At 44.2% G+C, this 20,251-nt stretch overlaps 1 long non-coding RNA gene across 1 annotated transcript in view; it reads left to right on the forward strand.

The window, feature by feature from the left end:
- The window catches only part of LOC143840385 (uncharacterized), a 234,091-nt gene that overhangs the window by 154,903 nt on the left and 58,937 nt on the right, over positions 1–20,251 (forward strand). Inside the window, exon 4 of the long non-coding RNA XR_013232159.1 lies at positions 7,479–7,616. This is a non-coding gene — a long non-coding RNA (uncharacterized LOC143840385). The remainder of the gene's footprint in view (positions 1–7,478; positions 7,617–20,251) is intronic.

Below are 20,251 nucleotides of genomic sequence, written 5' to 3' on the forward strand. Positions count from 1 at the left end.
AATGGCCGGTCCACTATATTCTGAACTGGACAGTTTGTACACCATTGATGCAAAAATAAGATCACAGGAGAAAAAAAAATGGTTCAAGGCAGTGACACAATAATAAAGATTGGCAGGCTGGATTTGCAACAAGGGAGAAACAGAAATGAAAGAAGCTGAAACAACGGGGCTGTAACATTTTGTAGCATCCTTCCTTTAGTCACTTGCTCCTCTCTTGTTCTCATCTTCTGCCTCCTCCTATTGGCAGTAGAGCTGCCCACTTTCTTGTCTTGTTACTGAGGCAATGTAAGTGAAGTGTATGTAGAAAACAAGCAGTTTGGGGCTAAATCTGCAACTGCAGAAAGACACAATCCCAACTGCAAAGGCCTTTCTTCTGCCTCCTGACCCGTGTAAGCAATAACAGACTTGGCTCCTATGACTGCGTGAGGCACGTGCTTTGTTCTGGCCCCAGATCTGCTGCTAGTCCTTTCATTGGTGCTAGAGCAGTGATTTCCAGTGAGCCCCTGTATAAATGGAAGGGCAGTATGGATTTATAGGACCCAGGCCAGCACTTTCAGGTAAATGGAGGCAGAGAGACGCTTAAGGGGGCCTCTTTTTATGTGTAAATGCAAGTGGGTTTCAGATCAACCAAGCAGGGATGGGAGTGAAAATTTAATGCTCAGCAGACAGGCTAAACGGAGGCTATCATATTTTGATCACGTTATGACCATTTCCAAATTTGAGACATACCTTGTTTTAGCCTCGCTTTGGATTTCCTTTGAATGCTGTGAATCGTTACTACACTTTTCTGCATTTGGCCTTTCCTCCCCTCATTTCCCAGGCTAAAATTTGCCATGTTTTCTGCATCTGAGTCGGAAGGATGCAGCCTTTTCCCCCCAATTTTTTTTTTTTTTGCAAAATGGTGCCTGCTTGCACCTAATCCCACCATTCCATGCCCTTGATCGCCTCCCCCCTTCCCGCCAAGTATACTTTATGTAATTTCTTTTAAAAAGTAGGTTATTGCATTACAACGCCGCTGCAGTGCAACCAACAAACCTTCTACGAATTTTTCATAGTTAAAGACAATGCTGTAATGCAATAACCCCCTATTATTTTAAAAAGTCAGATATTTCAGGACAGAGAGAGGGAGCGAGAATGGTGATGAGGAAGGGGGTATGTCGAAATGACTCAAAATGGCAGACGCGGGGGGGACGGACAACTGAATAACAGCATTTCTCCATTGGGCAGCCCTGAATTAATTTCCACCTTGAAAAATGAAAGCACTGTAACCGGTAATTTGTTAACTGCATGGTAAGTGAGAGGGCGATTTGGGTCTGCACCCGGAAAGGCGATTTTTAGTGTGGAAACAGACAAAAAAACTGGCTCTTTGAAAAGGCAAACTGAATGATATCGCTAGTGTGGTCTACAATACAAGAGCCATGAGAAAAGACAATAATGCTAGGAAAAGTTGATTGTAAAATTGTTTTTTGTGTGTGTATGGGGGTAGAGTGCTGTCAGGGGAGTTGTTCAGCACCCACTGCTCTCTGTCCATGCCGTGCTTTAAACCTGCAGCCTTTAAAACCCTCAACCTGCTCAAATAGAGAACTGGCAGAGACCCAGATGTGACATGTGCGTCTGGCCTTTGATGAGTTCCCATGAACAAAGAAGCTTACACAATATTTTGTACTGATTTGGTTGTCCCCAACAAAAGGCATTACATGCGTTTCATCCTTGTTTTGGGGATGTGAACAAGAAAAACGGGTTTGGTCTTTCTGAGCTTAGTCACTAGATGGCAGAATGGCTCAAGCAATGGCTCAGAAAGGTCTAGCTGTGTGCATAAAAACAGATGGTCTTAGAGAGCAGATTACCCCAGAGCAGCTGGTGTAGGAAGGCATCTCCCCATATATGGGAACAGACCTGTAAGCAGGTGTTTTGAACTTGTAGCAGACACCATTCATGCATATCCTCTCCAGAAGCAGAATGTATGAGACTAAGAATATTGGACACACACACATATCTTCACCATTCTGCCAAGACACAATTTATGACCATTATATCAGTTCAGATGCAATTTCCGACCACATCAGAGTCTAATCTTCATGTCTAAAATGCCCTAGTGAACTTTTCAAGTCTATGTTGGCGGAGTTTGAATATGCACAGAGAGGGTGTAGCGCCAGGCTGCTTAAAGAACAGAATAGTTTTTATTCAGAAGAGAAACAACTATTATAGAAAGAGGAAAGATGAGATCTAACTGTTCTAACTATTGTCTTTGGTCATTCTTCTGTCCGTTCAACCGCTGTTCTGGAGGCAAGCAGGGAGGAAGCGTGCTCAAAAAGCAGGAAGCCTCCTGTAGAGTCAATCAGGAGCCTAGAACTGATCATTTGAAAATCACCAGGAAGTTCCTGTCCTACCTGTGCTAAAGATACGTCTCCTCTGACCTCTCCTCCTGCACACCCTTAATATTCTGCTCAATTATGTACACAGCAGATCTTACATATTCCAACAATAGAGTTGAGTTTTGCTGGAAATGCATCCAACCGTGTTCACATGCAGCCCATAATCTGAAAAGCAATCAAACGGGCTATCAAGATCTGACGCCAATGACTTTTCCACCTTGAGCCAAGAGACAAATGTCTCTGAACATAAACCGCTTTCCCTAAAAGAATTATACACAGGCATTTTTGCATTATTGCACCTACTTGAAACTTTGTATGCAAAGAAATTTTGGCTGACTAGTTGGCTTTCCTCCTGCTGCCCCGCAAACTCCTTCTCATGTCATAGTCACACCGTGAGCTGTTTATTATTATTATTATTATTATTATTATTATTATTATTATTATTATTATTATTATTATTATTATTATTAGATTTATTATTATTTGATTTATTTCCCGCCACTCCCTGGGTAGGCTCGTGGCAGATGACAGTTGTCTTAAAAACCCTAATTAAAACCCCATTAAAAGACATTAAAAATCATAACATAACATGGCGGCAGCCAATCAGAATCTACTCTACCAAGGCGATAGAGAATGGGGGGAGGTGATGTATACTTTGGACCCCCTGGGGGGGTCCTGGGTCTTGGCTTTGGCTCAAGCCCTTGCCTCTGCTGATATATGCAAGATCTGTAGTATGTGTGATTTAACAACATAAGAATAATTTTCTAGAGGGGGCATCAAAGGGGATAAGTAGTTAGCATATTTAGATTAGGAACTTTTTGATATTTTCAAACAATCTCTTCCTGCGTCCTGAAAAAGACTCAATTGGAGACTGTCTGCTCCTTTGCATACACTTCCTGCCTGCTTTCCCTGCATTAGTCAGTTAGACTGTTATGACTATCTCTCTCCTCCCTTACTCACAAAGTTTTTTTCTCTTCTCAATAAAACGATTTTATTGTTTTAATCAGCTGGTGCTTTACACTCTTGCATATTTAAACTCTGCCAACAGGCTGTACTGGCTGGCCTTTGCCTAGAAGACAAATGCTAGATTGAGGCATGGCTACTTATGGGACCAGCCTAGTCCTGACAGTAAGAGCCCCATGCTACCCCAAGGCAGACCCACAAGCATGGAGAAGTATATTAGGTAACTAATATCATCCCTTCTGAGCAGTGGGAGACACTGGCATAGGGAGGACGCATTGGCAGAGAGGAACAACATCCAGCCATGCTGGAAACTGTTCTGCCACACTCCTGATACAGTCTCTGTTACTTGAGTGAGGTAGCAGAATGCCTCTGTCAGAACTGTTCTTCTTCTTCTTTTAATTCCAGAGAGACATGCAAGTTAAGATAATAAGGTTTTACCAGCATTGGCCAGATGGGTGTTTGCTTAGGAGTTGGGCCAAACTCTTAAACTACTTAAGCTTCCTCCCGCCCTCAACCCCCCCCCCCCCAGTATTTTTAAAGTGCTGGCATTCAGTACTGTTGGCAGTTAAGGCAGTAAATACATGAAATAAAAATTGGGGTGTACGAATGAAATGTTTTCACCATCCCTCCCCAAGCTTGTTCTGCCCTGTCCCTTTCCCAGGTGCTGTCAGCAGCTGTTTTGTTTTTGGATAGTATCAAACTTCTTTGTTTGCTTCTTCTTGGCTTCCCAATCCTAGCAAATCAGGGATTATGTAGCAAGCATGATGATATGGAGCTAGGCGACCAGTTGGGGTTTACTGCATAATGAGGTTACTGAGGGCAAATGCAGCCCCCCTGTTTTGCTCTTGCTTTGTGTGGGAAGGAGCAGAAAGTATACTGATTGTTGGTGGATTCAAATGAGTAGCCGTGTTGGTCTGAAGTAGCACAATAAAATCAGAGTCCAGTCAAACCTTTAAGACCAACAAAGATTTATTCAAGGCGTGAGCTTTCGAGTGCAAGAACTCTTCGTCAGACTGTGATCTTCTTACATGACAGGGAATATATAGCAAAAATCAGGGGCTTTACGCACCGGGATCTTTGTTGCAAATTGGTCACTGAATGAAAAATCGCCATTTAAAATAGTGGAATTCGTCGTTATGCATACCTGCCTTTGTAGTGGTATCCAGTTGCGTTTTGTAGCGTTTTCCACAGGCTTCCGGTCTCGGCAGAAATCGCTAGAAAGGAAGCGCTATTGCCGAGCTCGTCCCGCCCCTGGCCGTCAAGCAGCCAATGGGCAGCCGTTAGCATGCTCCCAAACAGCCCCTTTCCCTTTAAGAAAGGTTTTTTTTTAAAAAAAACACACCCATTGTAACGAATCTAGGTAGATTCATTGCAACGGAGAGACCCATCCAGCTGCCTAATGTGTTTGAGCTGTCGTTTGATCGTATGATCGTTGGCACGCTGCCTCGAGTGAAAATAAAAAAATCCCCCCTCCCCCCCCCTCTCACGGGCCGATTTTCGGCTGAATGACTGTGTTAAATGTGTGTGCTTAGTGACTGAAGGGGAGGGACTGAAGCCGGGGAAGCCTCTGTTTGAGCTGTCATTTGATCGTGGCCACGCTGCCTCGGAGTGAAAAAAAAAAATCTCCCCCTCCCCCCCTCTCACGGGCCGATTTTCGGCTGAATGACTGTGTTAAATGTGTGTGCTTAGTGACTGAAGGGGAGGGACTGAAGCCAGGGAAGCCTCTAAACTGAAAGAGGCTCGCTGGTGCGTTTATCCCCGCTCGCTCGGAGAAAAAAAAATGGCGATCGCTTCACCGGAAGTTTGGAGGACAGGCTCAGGAGGAGGGACTTTGAAGAAACCACAACAATGGTAACGCACAGGTCTTTATCGCTAGTGTTACAGATTGTTTGCAAGAGTGTAGCGCTTTCCGGAGGGTGAATCCACTTTTTGGGATTCCCCTGAAAGCGCTACAACGAAGCGCTTTTTGCTGATCGGTTTCAGGAGTGTTGCAGATTGTCTACGACGTTGTGCGTTAAGGCAAATCAATAGCGTTTCCAATTAGCAACCATTGTGCGATTTTGAAGCCGTGCAAAAAGCCCCTCAGTTTTGGTTTCTCTTTGTAAAGTACACTGAATTCTAGGGGATTGATTGGCTGTTTTGACAAAGGATTATCATTGGCTGTATCTGGTTGTGACACAAATGTAACAGAACTGATTTTTGCTATGTATTCCCTGTCATGTAAGAAGATCATAGTCTGACGTAGGGTGCTTGCACTCGAAAATTCATGCCTGGAATAAATCTTTGTTGGTCTTAAAGGTGCTACTGGACTCTGATTTGATTGTTGGTGATGCATGTTGGAAGGGAAGGACTTTGCACTGTCTCTTTGCCTTAGACTACAGAGAGGCAGAAGAGAGATAGATAGGCCAGGACCTTGATCATCCTTCCCTTCTACCCTACCGCTTTGATGTGTAGAGGGCTACTCTTCCTTCCTTCCAGCTTGACACCTTCTCCTCCTCACACTATGCTGCTGGTCCCCATCATGAGGGCAGGACGTGTTTCATACATGTCGATCCATCCTAGCCAGTTAGACTGGATCAGAATCCTGTCTCTGCTCTCTCCTGTCCAGTATGGAGTTCCTTGCAATAAAGGACTCTCTTCAGTTTTGCAAAGATAAAGAGTCTCTGTGTGAAAAAATTAGACCAAAGTTTCAGTCTGGCGGCACCTTCAAGACTGTGCATGTGCATGTCATCAGGGAGCATGCACATGAAAGCTTAGACCCAGCATTAAAGTTTGCTCGTTTGAAAGGTGTCACTGGATTCAAACTTTGTCGGAATCAGTGGAAAATTGGCTCCTTGCTAAAGATCCGTGCTGTGTTGGTGAAAGGGTAAGGTGACCAGATTTTAACATTGGTAAAGCGGGACACCATTGACTGGGGGGGGGGGGTTCTTGATTTAAAATTTGGTCTATATGGAGCAACAAAAAGTTTCATAGAATGCACAGAACACAAAAATTGTATTGTAATATATATATTTTTAATTTCAACATTACAATTTGCCAGGTACCCCCAGATGTCCCTCCAAAAGTGGGACAATCTGGTCACCTTATGAAAGGGACTAAATGTTTTTAGAACATGCCAAGGAAACCGTGGAAGTATTAAGAATTGGATATGCTCTTTCCCCCAATTGTAGATGTAGGGCATTGTGCAACCCATTTATTTATATATTTCATTTATATGTCACCCTTTGCTATGGCTCTGGGCAGTTCACAGCATACAGACAATATAAAAATATAAATTTTCAATAATAATAATAATAATAGCAACTTTATTTTTATAGCTCACCCTTCCCAGTTACAAGAATTTAACAGAACTGGTGCCTGTTCCATCTAAAACATCTCCTATTTCTTGGGGAAGGGGAACAAAGATGTAGGTGTAAGTGGATGGCTGTGGTTGGGGGAGACCAGCAAATGTTAGCCATTATCTAACTCTGGCTAGGTAGTGGATAGAGGCATAGGTCAGTGTGTGACCCAGGATGGTACCCTAGATAGAATGGCAGTTTTGAAATGAGAGCACTCTGGCCCAAAGCACTGAGCAGCCCCGATATGTGAATTGATATTTATTCTGATTTGCATTGGAATAGTACCAAATAAATAAAATTCAGGATATACCTACCAAAGCATACTACTCAAGTACAGTACAATATATATATAATATATATAAAGAGAGAGAGAGAGAGAGAGAGAGAGTATGCCACTCAATTTATACAATATATATATTGTATACCACTCAAGTACAATATACGTGTATGTATCTCTATCTCTATCTCTATCTCTATCTCTATCTCTATCTCTATCTCTATCTCTATCTCTATCTCTATCTCTATCTCTATCTCTATATCTATCTATACATGTATATATATCTATGTACTATATCTATCTATCTGTCTGTCTGTCTGTCTGTCTGTCTGCCTGTCTGTCTATATGTATATATAGATATGTATTCTCTCTCTCTCTATATATATATACACACACACACACATACATACATATTAATAAAAGTTTAGTAGTAAAATTTATGACCAACACGTTCTACTTATAAGGGGTTTTGAGAGGCTCAAAACTGGACGTCTGACATTCGTTTTTCTCATCTTCCATATCCAGGAGGCACAAAAACTTCGAGGCAGGAGCAGTGTGAACATCTTGTGCACATTCTGATGTGGAGGCTGTGTTTTGAAAATGGAGCTGCTGTGGAAGAACAAAAGGATGTGCGGTTCAGCTGTGCTTGTCCTGCAGAGCAAGGTACTGTATGTCCAAGGCCGCTCCCTAACCTCCATGGTGGTGATGATGCTCATGGATAACTCAATGTGGCTCTTACTGTGTTGTTTATACTTTAGTATTTGGAAAGGAAACATCCATTGATTTCAGCAATGCCTGCCTTTCTCCAAGTAGATGAAATAATGGACTGATGGGCATAACTGTAGGCTTCAAATAAGTTCCCATAATTTCTCAGAATTGTGCTACTATACAAATGCAAGTGAGGAAATGATTATTCTGCATTTTGAGGGACAGAAGTAAGTACTTAACATTCTTTGATGGAAATTCAAGTTAGTCTTGGGTTGGTTTATTTGCAAGGGAGAATGCATCAGATTTTTTGGGGGGGAGGCTTGTAGTGTTGAATTGTAGTGGCGTTCTGAATATAGATGTGCAGAATCTTTATTTCTAGATGTTATACTGAGCTGACTTCATGAGGGTATAAAGACACTACTAGTAGGAGTCCAAAACAACAGCAATAAGAACATTGGGTCACAGATGTGGCCAGAAAGGTAGTGGAACAATTACTGAACTTGACTAAAAAGACCCTAGAAAATATTGCAGCACACATAGAAGAAACCTGGCCTCTTGGTAGGGATGGGCACGAACTGGCTCACAACAATTTGTGACAAATTGTAGTTGGTTTGTGGCTAAACTGAAGAGCCGCCATGAATTTCCATGAATTTTAAGCAAGTTTGTGGTGGTTTGTGAAGAGCAGAAAGCAGGGCTGAATGGTGAGGAGTAGAAGGCAGGGAGTCTATTCATGCTGTTCATGTCTATCTCTATGGGAAGCATGCCAAGAAGGGAGAACAGAACCCCAGGACAGAAGATTCCCGAAGAACCGTAAGAAGAACACAAAGTGACATCTTAATAATATTGCTTGTGCAGTCCAGAACCTGTCTGACCCATTATCCATATATACAGTTGGTTGATACCCAGGCATAGAAGCATTTGAAAATCACAAGAATGTCCAACTTCACAGAAGTGAAGATTTGGTTCAAAGATGAGAGTATTGGTTGAAGTCAGGAACTCAGAAGTTGAGCTGCAAACACAATATTAAAACATTTTACAAATATTTATTAAACAAAGTGCACATTTCTAACTGAACATGCCCAAATAGACCAAACGCGTTTCGACTCCAAGGGGTCTTCCTCAGTGGTCAAATTAATGTGTGGAATGCTCTTTTGTACAATATCAAAATCTAAAGGCTTGTTGGGTGGCAATGGAAAATCTGTTAGGTGTAGCTCCAACTAGTATTTCTAAAGTATCTGATTTGGAGCCCTCCCTTCTAAAATATGTATTATATATGAGGCCACCGCTCTCAGTTTATGCCTAGTTCTACGTCAAAAGTGCATCCCCACGTGTGCCAGAAAAAAGCTTTTGTCATTGGTTGAAGGCCAAAAGATATTCATATGTATGAGAAGCTTGTAACCACTGTTTTTAGTTAGACTTTGTTAAGACAAAAAGTAGCAAGAACGGACTTTTTATATAATCTAAGAAGACATTTTATGTATAGACTAGAAAATAAGCCCGCTGTCGAAGAAATATAGCGGGCCCTAGCAGAGGGGGGGAGAACAGACTGTGGGGAAGGAAGGAAGGAAGGAAGGAAGGAAGGAAGGAAGAAGAGGAAAGGAAGAAGGGGAGGGAGAAAAAAGGGCAAGGGGTGGTTGAAGGGATGGGTAGAAGGGAGAAAGAAAGGAAGTAAAGGAGAGAGACAGGAAGCAAGTAAGACAGAAAGACAGAGAGACAGGAAGGAGATGGAGTAATGGAGGAAGTCAGGAAGTAAGAAGGAAGGAAGGAAGGAAGGAAGGCAGAGAGGTGGGTGAAAGGTGAGGGGACAGGGGGGCGTAGGTTGGGGGAGAATGGGGGGCGAATCGGGAGGGGGAGGTGGGGAGAAAAGAGGGGGTAGAGAGGAGTGTGTGCTTGGATGTGTGGAGTGGGGGAGAGGAAGTCAGGAAGTAAGAAGGAAGAAAGGAAGGCAGACAGAGAGGTAGGTGAAAGGGCAGGGGCCAGTGTGTGTGTGTGAAGGTTGGGGGGGAATCGTGGGGAGGAATCGCAGGGGGCGAATGGGGAGGGGGAGGTGGCGAGGGAAGAAGGGGTAGAGAGGAGTGTGTGCGTGGATGTGTTTGGTGGGGGAAGGGGTGGCAGAGCGCGGTCGGTGGGTGGCTGTGTGTGTGTGTGTGTGTGTCTGTGTTCGCTGGGAAGTGGCGGCGGGGCAAGGGGGCGGCTATGGGGGTTTGGGTGGTGAGGCTGTGTGTGTGTGTGTGTGGGTGCAGGGAAGCGGCGGTGGGGAATGGCCATCGGGAAGGGACCCCAGGTGGGAAAGGAGTAGGGATGGGGTGTCTCCCCCGGGCGGCGGTCATTTGGTGGGCAGGGAGTCCCCGGCAGCCGCGCTCTGCGCGACTGCCGGGGGCTCCCTCGGGCGGCGGCATGCGTGCACGGGGCTGAGGGAGGCCCGTGGGCCGGGCGTCCGCCTGCCCGTGCGCCGTGAGGGAGGCTGTGGCGGCGGGCGCGGGCTGGGATGGTGGCGGCGGTGCCGGAGGCGGGCGGGGCGGCGGCGGCGCGGGCGCGTCGGGTGGCGCTGTGGGGCCGGGCCCGGGGCCTGTGCTGGCGTCTGCGGGCGCTGCAGGCGCAGCAGGTGGGTCTGGCGCGTGACGCGCGGCGTGGGGCGGCCCCCACTGGGCTCGGCGGTGCTGGGCTCGGAGCTCCGCCGCTTGGCCGCCAGCGCCTCTGCCCGCCTTCGCGCCACCCGGCGCGCCTGCGACTTCAACGCCACCGACAGCGCCTCCCCGCCCGCCTCTGCGCGGCTGCCGGGGGGGTACCTTGCGGCCGGGCTGACGCATCGGAGGCGCTTTGCGCCTCCGACGCATCAGCCCGGCGGGAAAGGGAGCAACTGCGAGCTGCGCTGCGCGCGGCTCGCAGTTGCTGGGGCTGGGAATCGGAGGGACCCATCGGCAGGCGCTGCGCGCCTGCCGATGGGTCCCTCCGAATGTCTGTCCCGGGGAAGGGTCCAATCCGGACCCTTCCTCATCACGGACAAATCCCACCTTAGAACCCCTTAACCATTTATTTCGTCCGTGGTGCCCGCGGCGCCACGGGCGGTTTAAAGATGTTCGGTGTTTGAAGTTATGAGTTAGCCAATGATGTGTGTCCTTATCAAGAGTTAGGAGATGATTTTAAATTCCTATCAATGTGGGAAGGAGGGAAGGCCACATGGTATATAGCCTGACCACATCAGATCTTGGAAGCGGAGCAGGATCAGTACTTGGATGGGAGACTGCCAAGGAAGGGTCTGCAGAAGAAGGCAGTGGCAAGACGCCTCTGCCTCTCACTTGCTTTGGAAACCTCTTGCTGGGGCAGCCACAAATCATCGGCGACTTTATAATAATTTACACACACACACACAAACACACACATACACACACGAGTATGGTAAGTTGTACTGAGAGCTTCTCAGAAGTGGCTTCTTGCCTGTGACCTGCTTACTTTTGGGGTGAGAAACTTTTATGGGGTCATGTAATTGCTCTCCTGTAATTACCTATGTAACAATGATAGATGGATGATATAATGTATTATTGATGATATAATGTATTGTTGATTTATCTTAAGAATGCCATAGTAACATTTAGATTTAAAAGCTTAGAATGGAAGCAGAGGTTCTCGAATAGTATTTACTTGTGTATTATACCCAGAATGCATCTCTAGCATCACTGAGGTGTTCCTCTGGCTAGGAATTAAATGATCTGGTACAGGAAAGCTAACGAGATGCTTAGGGTCTGCATCTGAATCAGGCCTGCCCAGAATAACAGTATGAAGGTCTCTGCTGATTGATCCCAAAAGTTTACCTTGTCCAGCACTCATCCTGCACATGGTGGATGATGCATTTCCAATGCACTTGAGAAGCGGATTTTCCTGTTTCACACAGGAAAACCCAGCAACAAAAGCACATTGAAAGTGCAATTGTCCAACGAGTGTGGAATGATGCCAGAACTTGCTGATCAATGCAGTTTCAATCCACTTTACAACTGGATTTTCTCATTCAGCATGTGTGAAAGTGGCCTTATTTATTTAATTATATTTTTAACCTGCCCTTCCCCAAAAGCTCAGGCTGGATTACAACAGATACAACACATCAGAATTTTACAAAAACTAAAAAATATAAATGTTTAAGTTTAAAATTACTTAATAATATGATTTTCTGAAGTACAAAACCCCCCCAAAACAAAAATGCAAAGCTATTTGTGTCTAATATTTGCTTGTGTGACCTGGAGAAAAGCTCACGAATAGAGCAAGAAGGCGATAGCCCTTGTTGAATAGCATCAAAGAGCTACTTCCACTGGCTGTGGAGGCTCCCTCTAGCTACCATGGTTGTTAAGGATGGGTTCCCAAACCATAGGCAGCTCCCCATGAGCCAAATATTCATTATTCCTTTGCTCTCCTCTTGTCCGTAGAACCCCCAACCAGACTGGGCAAGCCTCCTCGCAGGTGCTGTGCTGATTGCGCATTGTTTAGCATTTACTATGAAAGCCTGTTTAGCCCCATAAAGGCGCCTTTGCATAGCCAGAGCGTGCATCTGATGGGCATTTGGCTTGGGCCTTGACTGTGAGCTGATTTCCTGATCGCAGATGATGCGTAAGTGAACCGGGGACTCTCAGGACCGCCTTTTATTTGCAAGACGTTTGCGGTTGTCATTCACCTTGAACAAACACAACAAAAGCCAAGCACGGGTAATTAAGTCCACCTGCAGAACTGGATCGCAAACATATTTGTGGCCCAGGACCTGCAGCCGGCCGCAGCAGCTTCTTTGGCTTCTTTTCAAAGGCGCTTTTATCTCTGCTCTTGGAAACCTTCCAGTCTGAAGCTCTCCTTCCCAGCTACAGCCCTCATTGACAACTCGCTGGGAGAGGAATGCGGCTCCAACGCTGCATTTTAGATAGATGGGTTTTTGCTGGTGTTTCCATCAGTTCAGAGGATGATAGTGAGGAATGTGCTTCCCTCCTCGCCCCCATTCACAGTTCTGTCCTGTGAACAATGTCTGCCTTTGTGGATCTCTCTCTTGCCTTTCCCCAGGAGCCCATCTTTACAAAAGGAAGCACATCTGGACATCGTTTCAGTGTGAAGGGGATGGACGGAGTTATAGGCCACTTTTTTGATGGCTTCTTCAAGTAACATTTGTAATCTCATGAGCTGGACGTAATTCCTTCCCTTGCCAACAAAATTCTTCCATTGAGGACTGGGAATACCATCAATGGCAATACTCATCTTGCTAAGCAATCTCATCTGTTGCGTCTTATATAAATCCCAGATGTATGTTAGCTCTGCATAGAATGTGCTTTAGATAAAGGGTTTTCTTGCTGGGAAGAACCTAAGGCACCATAGTGCTCCCCCCCTCCAAGGCTGGTGGACGAACCTCTGGAAAGAGATCAGGGGGCTTCTACCTGCTGGCTTTTCTGGCTAGGCTGCAAAATAGTTATTGCAGAAGGCTTTGGCTAAGTACTTTGCTCACTGGACATGAGGTGTTTTTAGATGGATGTGTTAATGCCATTTTAATGTCTTTGATGTTAGCTGTTTTAATGGTTCTGATTGCTTTTAGATGCTTGATGGTACATGGATTCATTGCATTTTATTATATTCTTGTTATCTGCTTAGATCATGAATCAGTTAAAGGAAAGGAGGGTACACAAGTATCTATTTATTTGTTTGTTTGTTTATTTATATTCCGCCAGTCATGGCAATTGCCATCTCATGGTGGTTTACAATCTAAAAGTAATAAAAATGATAAAACCCCATAATCCCCCAATAAATATTATGAAACAATAAACAACAATAAATGGCGGCATAACTATAAAAAGAGTAAGGCAATAAATATCCAGTAAGTAAATAAATATCTGTCCACAACATAGTTTTGTTGTATTTTATTTTAATCATTGCAATGTTCTTGATTGTTTTTAAATGCTGGTTTCATTGCATTTCATATTCTTGTTACCTGCCTTGGACCATAAGTTGGTCACGGGAAAAATGAGTGCATAAATATTTTCAGCAAATAAATAATTATCTGTCTGCAAAGACCTCATAGTCTAAATTTCATGGTTGACTAAAATAAGACTAATCATGGCTACGAATGAAAATATATATTTCAAACAGAAGTGTGTCCAGGATACATATAGCATTGGAATGAAGCTGGGTCAGCAATTTGTGTAGAAAATTGTCACTACCTCCTAGAAACATCTTGCTAGCAACATTACCATTTTTATAATCGCGGTAATCTATCCTTGGTGCTGATAGCTATGTAATATATGGTTTTTAATATTGTTAGACATTTGTTTTTGTTTTATTAATAACATAACTTTTATTGTTTTATTGTTATTGTCTATTTAAAAAGTTGTTGACCACCCTGAGACGGCTAGTCTGAGAAGGGCGGTATACAAATCGACAAAATAAATAAATAAAAATGAGATTTTGGAATGGAAAAAGGTTGGCTCTGGAAACCATGGCAAAGATTTCAGCATGCCCTTATTTTTAGCTATGCTGAGTGCTCCTACTGTCCTCCTAACAAAGAAATGTAGTACTAGAGCAGTAACAAAATATTACCTAGTAAATATATGGCTATGAGCAAGTTTTCAAATGATCTCTGAATATATTTACATGGGTAACCCTGGCTAGCCTGATCTTGTCAGATCTCAGAAACTAAGCAGAGTTCGCCCTGGTCAGTATTTGGATGGGAAACCACCAAGGAAGTCTAGGGGCAGGCAATGGCAACCCCCCTCAGAATGTCTCTTGCCTTGAAAACCCCGTGGGGGTCACCATAAGTTGGCTGTGACTTGATGGCACTTTCCACCCCCACGTATTTACATCGAGGTCGATCTTGACTGGCTTCACTGGAATGAGTTTCTTAGTTAAGACTCGTATCATCTTTAGTGAAGCCAATAACACTGTCACAACTTTTAGCCCTATTATTATTATTATTTGACTTTTAGCCAGCCACTCCCGGAAGGCTCGTGGTGGGTTACATTCAATAAAAATCCCAATAAAATACCCCTAAAAATACAACAATATACTGACAGAAACCAACATCCAAGACATATGCGGTGACATAACACAACTAAAATATCCCCCTAAAAAACAACTCCAGGGGTGGCATGGAAAACGATCTCAAGCTGCCCATAGAATATTCCAGGAGGGGGGTCCAGGTCTTCCTGGTACACTGGCTTCAACCGTAAATCTGGTGGAAGAGCTCCCTCTTGCAGGCCCTGCGGAACCCCTATAGCAGTGGTCCCCAACCTTTATTAGGCTGGGGAACGGCAGGGCATTGGGCCGCGCCCGCAGGGACCGCGCAGGCCACGCCCACGCTTCTGTCCGCGCCCGCGGATCGGGCCGCACCCACGAGCCGCGCCCGGCCGCGCCCGCAAGCCACACCTGCGCGGCCCGGCCCTGATTCCCTCTCCCCGCCCTCCCGCAGTAAGTAGCTTCTCGGGCTGCAAGCTTGCGGCCTGGGAAGTTTTTTACTGCGGGGGGGAGGGGCGGGGAAGGGGAGCCGTGGCCCGGCGCCATGGCCTTTGCGGCCCGGCGCCGGGCCGCGGCCCGCAGGTTGGGGACCACTGCCCTATAGGGTTGTGAAACTGTCATAAAGCAGGAATGTGGTTTGTTGGTTAGTGTAGTTTTAGCTATTTGTTGGAGGAGTTGCATGTAAAATTTTGTATAGTTTTTTCTTTCTTTGCTGTACCACAGATAGAGATTAAAGAAGGAGAATACTTAATCAGAATTATACCTTTCTAAGCCAGACTCAGGTGGTTAGTCATGTTGCTCTTAGTCAACTTTTCTCAACTGTTGAGAAACCCCCAAAACGTTCTTCAGGCTTCAAGAAACCCCAGAAGTGGTGTGATCATGCAGAATATGGTGGAGAATCATGGCTGTGTGCATGCCTACCTGGGGACCCTCCACTTCCCACCTCCACTTTGACATAAGGATATATATCTATTGATCTTCTGCCATGTTGGTAATGTTTTTATGTCTTTTAATGGGGTTTTAAGACGCTGTGAGCCACCACGAGCCACAAGGGAGTGGCAGGAAATAAATTGAAATAATAATAATAATAATAATATCATTGATAAATGTTTAGCAATTTTTAAAAAATATATTAAAATTAAGTAACTCCCACACATTCCAGAAACCCTTCCAGGGTTTCACGAAATCCTGTTTGAGAAAGCCTGCTGTAAGCCCATTGAATCAAATGAGTTTAGACGGGTGAACTCTGTTTAGGATAGCACCGTACCTCTGTTGTTAACATTATGCTCCTATAAAGAATAACTGTCCTTTCAGCTGTTCACAGCTACTGTTCTGGAAGAGCCCCTCACATAGAAAAGAGGGGAGGATTGGCCAAAATATATGAAGCCATCAGTGGAGCGGACAAAAGAAGAAAGCAGAAAGTCTAATGAGACAGGAGCCACTGAGCCCACCTATTCTGGTCTTCCTAGTTGTGAATCCATCCCAAACTTACCACAAATAAGAGAAGCATTGCAAAAGGAGAGTTCACATCAAACTGAAGAGCACATTGCAAGCATAAAGAACCTGGCTGTGCACTATGTATCCTTGACTCCTCAAGGAGAGTTGCAAGATGAGAATACAAATCAGAGTGCGGTTTGCCTGCAACAAGGTCTGTTGGGAGATAACAGGGTATTTTTATGTACTGCTCCTTCATCAATAACGGATGAGCCACCATTCCTCCTTGCATGAGATTATCTCTTTTTCCAGAACCAAAGGGAAAATAACCCAAAGGAGTGGGAAGAAGAAAGGAGGAAACGAAGAGACTAAGGGAAGCCTTTTGGATCGCACAATTGGCAAAGCAATGGAGGATGCTGTGTTCACAGATGGATTGAAGTTAAAGTTTTGAATGCTTATTGGCCATTGACTGACATGTTGGATATTATTGTACTGTATCAGGCCATATAGAACTGTGGCTACTTCAAGAGTGTTAAAACACACCTTTCACTTTGGCATGGTCATTCATTGCTCAGGTCAACGAAACAGCCACAGTGCATTCTGCTGATAGGCCACTTCATCTTCATTTTCTCCCTCTGGCTGGAGAAAGGAGGGAATGGCACTTGCCTTGGGGCCTTTCTTCATAATCACAAAGAGTGCACCCAACTGTAGTACATCCTTATGCCCAATTCATGTGCAGCCACATTGACATGAATGCTGCTTTAGTGCTGGTGAGTCCCATGCCACCCTGAGAGTATCCATGGAGGTGAAGATTGAGCTCCATATCAGCATGATATGTCTGTCTCCAATGTTGTCTGTCTCCAATGGTTTTCACTCACCTGGATTCAAGGGACCGTGCCAACTTGATAGCTTCTGAATGGACTATTGTGTGTTATTCTTGCAATTTCGTTTCAGAGGTGGTGTAGCAATTAGGAGTGGCAGCTTCTAATTTGGAGGGCAGGTTTGATTCCCCAGTCCTCCAGATACAGCCAGCTGGGTGACCTTGGGCTAGTCACAGTTCTCGCAGAGCTGTTATCACAGGGTAGTTCTCGCAGAGCTCTTTCAGCCCCACCTACATCACTAGGTGTTTGTTGTGGGGAGAAGAAGGGAAGGTTATTGTAAGCTGCTTTGAGACTCCTTTGGGCAGTGAAAAGCAGGGTATAAAACCCAACTCTTCTTCTGTGTTGATGTGCAGTAGAACAGCTAGATTTGAGCCCACTAGCATCTTAGAGACTAACAAGAGTTTGGGGATATGAACTTTCAAGTGCCAACGTGTCCTTTGCCAGAGCTCTCTCTCTTGAAAGCTTACATGCCCAGAAAATCTTGTTGGTCTCTACAACTTTTTCTTTCTTTTTGGCAATCAGGTTAATTTAGTCCTTTAAGGCTTGGATTAAACGAGATTCTAGGACCAGTTTATGCACTGGAGGTTTCATGCTGGGCTGCAGGCTGCAGTTTTAGTTGTGGCAGGTTGCCCCACCTCTTCCTGCACCCACACAGGGGAGCATTTGGCCTGGTGCGCCTCATCCGCCCCCGATTTGTGCTCCGGCACGAGAGCTGGGGCAGTGAAGTTCCCAGTGCATAAACGGTCTAGTTGAGTAGCCTCCTCAGTTACAGGAAGTATCTAACTGCTGGGGGGGGGGGGTAGGAAACCCTCCTCTTCTTTTTAAGGATTTTGGGGAAATTTGCTTCAAATTTATTTTAAAATTGGACCCTTAGCTGTATTTAAACCCTAGCTGTGGTTTGTTTTGTTTTTCCCTTTTCTATTATAAAAACTTGCCTAATGTTTAGCCTTATCTGTGAACTTAACTACTCCTTTTTCTAGACTCTTTGTCACTGGAGCTGGGCTTGCTACCTCAGAGAGATGAGGGGAAACCAACTTTTCTTATGTTGTCCCACAAAATGGTGGGGCCAGTTTACAACATGTAGGTTCTATCGTTTGAAGACTTTGGCAGTATACAAGCTTGTATGTTTGAACAAGTTTCGATAGATTAAATACCATGGACAGTCATTTCAAATCATGCTACATATCAAATACAACTGTTTCAATTCATACATCAAGCCACGAACCATCAAGTGTTGACGTCAGATGATAAGTCAAATGGGATCTGTGATAATTAACAGAAATCATAACAACAGAATTAAACGGAAGGTTAAACAAACTGCATAAAGTAAAAAACAGTGCAAATCAATATCAAATAACATTAGCCATAACGTGGAAATAATTTAAGAAAAATGCAGGGAGTTTTTTCATGCTCTTACTGGGCAATGAATGTCACGGAGCAGATACCAGTACAAAAATGCTTTGTCCAAGGCATGTTTTTCGGGGGGGGGGGCGGGGCAGGGGGGCAGGGAATGGAAGTCTTCAGTGTTCTTGCTAACTATGCAGCTGTTACATCTTTCAAGGCTGCTTAGGTATATTTTTTTCCCGAAGCTGCTCACATGAAGACAAAAAGCAGGAAACCCACCGTTTTTTCCCTGATCCCATAACGTATCTGACTGCAGAAAGCATGTATCTGTGTTCTGTACCTTACATTTAATTTTTCCCAATGACAAATGACAAAAGTAACTGACACTTCTATAAAGCAGGGCATCAATCAGATCTTCCATGCCTTTTGAATTGCGATAATAAAAGGAACATTTTTTTTTCTCCAAATAGAGAGCTGTCTCTTTTATTTATAGATTTTCCAGCTAGAAATGAGATGGTAGTAAAATGTTCCCTTCTATATCTTTTTCACTGTATGAAAACAGGGTTACAGATCAATTGATTTACCATCACAATCGATTAGGTGACTTTCCTACTATCTCTCTTGTGGCAATAGACAGGCTCTCGTATAGATCTTTCATTAGGGAAGTCATTGAAAAGCTAAGGTTCATTGGAAACCTAAATGCCTTGTAGCTGACTCATTAGGCCATTAACCAGCCATTAATATTGTTTAACCCACAAAGCAAGGGAGATAAAATAAATTTTCATGCTATTGGATCCAACATTTAAAAAAATAAAACCTATGGAAGGACATATGTAGTGAGCTCATATTAATATTGATTGCAGTGAACATTATTCCATATGTGGATTTATGACAAGTCAGCCTGGTATAGTACTGTAGCCTCTGGCCATTTGCAGGGATCTCTTCCCAGGATCACTGCAAATGACCAAATCTGTGAATACTAAGAAGCTGAGTTCTGCCCACGCCTTATAGCGAAACAACCAAATTTATGGCAAAATTTAACAGTTATCACGCCACAGTTGAAGTAAAAAATGAGGTGGGAACCACATCATGGGACTGGACTGTGAATAATTGAAACTGGAAGTCATAAATCCATTAATGGTGAGAGGCTGCTGTACTTATGACTCATGGGTTCAAGTTGGCACTTACAGCTGTGAAACTTAGAGACTGGTCTTGGGCTAGTTACTCTCAGTCACAAGGGTATTGTGAGGATGGACCCATCCATGTTTTCTTTCCTACCCTACCATTTAACTGTGTTGGCCATTTTCGTCTAAGCCATGGTATTTTGAGATTGAAAAGCCAGTAAATGTGTGTGTACTTATTTTATTTAGAAAACTAGAATTAAAGTCTAGTTTTAAATACAATGGGTGCTAGGACAGGGGGGAGGAAGGAGGCCTTTTGGGCCCGGGGAGAAGACCTGCTTCCCCCCTCTTCCCCCATGGCCTTCCCCCCTGGGCCCAGAAGCTCCTCGGCCTGGGGAGGAAAGTCTCCTTCCAAGTATTGCATGGAACGTTTTGTAATATTCTATATTCAGATTGTCTTCGGCCTTCTGGCCAGAGAAAAATTCATACTTCATCTCATAAAATACTGGAATGTTCCCTTGTAAAATCACTGGATTTTACCTGTTTTATCAGGTTTACTGCTTATAATTTCCAAAGGGAAGTTATTAGATACTATACAATTAAGTGAATCTAACATATTGGCTATCATATTTTCCATTAGAAACTAATTTAGTACCCTTTATTTATTTATTTTAAGATTTGTATACCGCCGCTCTCAATCTGACTTGTGGTGGTTCACGGTAAACGATAAATACCAGTACATCCCCTAAAACTCCCTTAAAACCCTTAAACATTAAATATTAAAACATTAAAAGATGGCGATACAAAGAGTTCTAACTTCTGCCCCCATCCAACTTGT

The sequence above is a fragment of the Paroedura picta genome, chromosome 6 (genome assembly GCF_049243985.1).
Source record: "Paroedura picta isolate Pp20150507F chromosome 6, Ppicta_v3.0, whole genome shotgun sequence".
In the NCBI taxonomy this organism is placed as follows: domain Eukaryota; kingdom Metazoa; phylum Chordata; class Lepidosauria; order Squamata; family Gekkonidae; genus Paroedura; species Paroedura picta.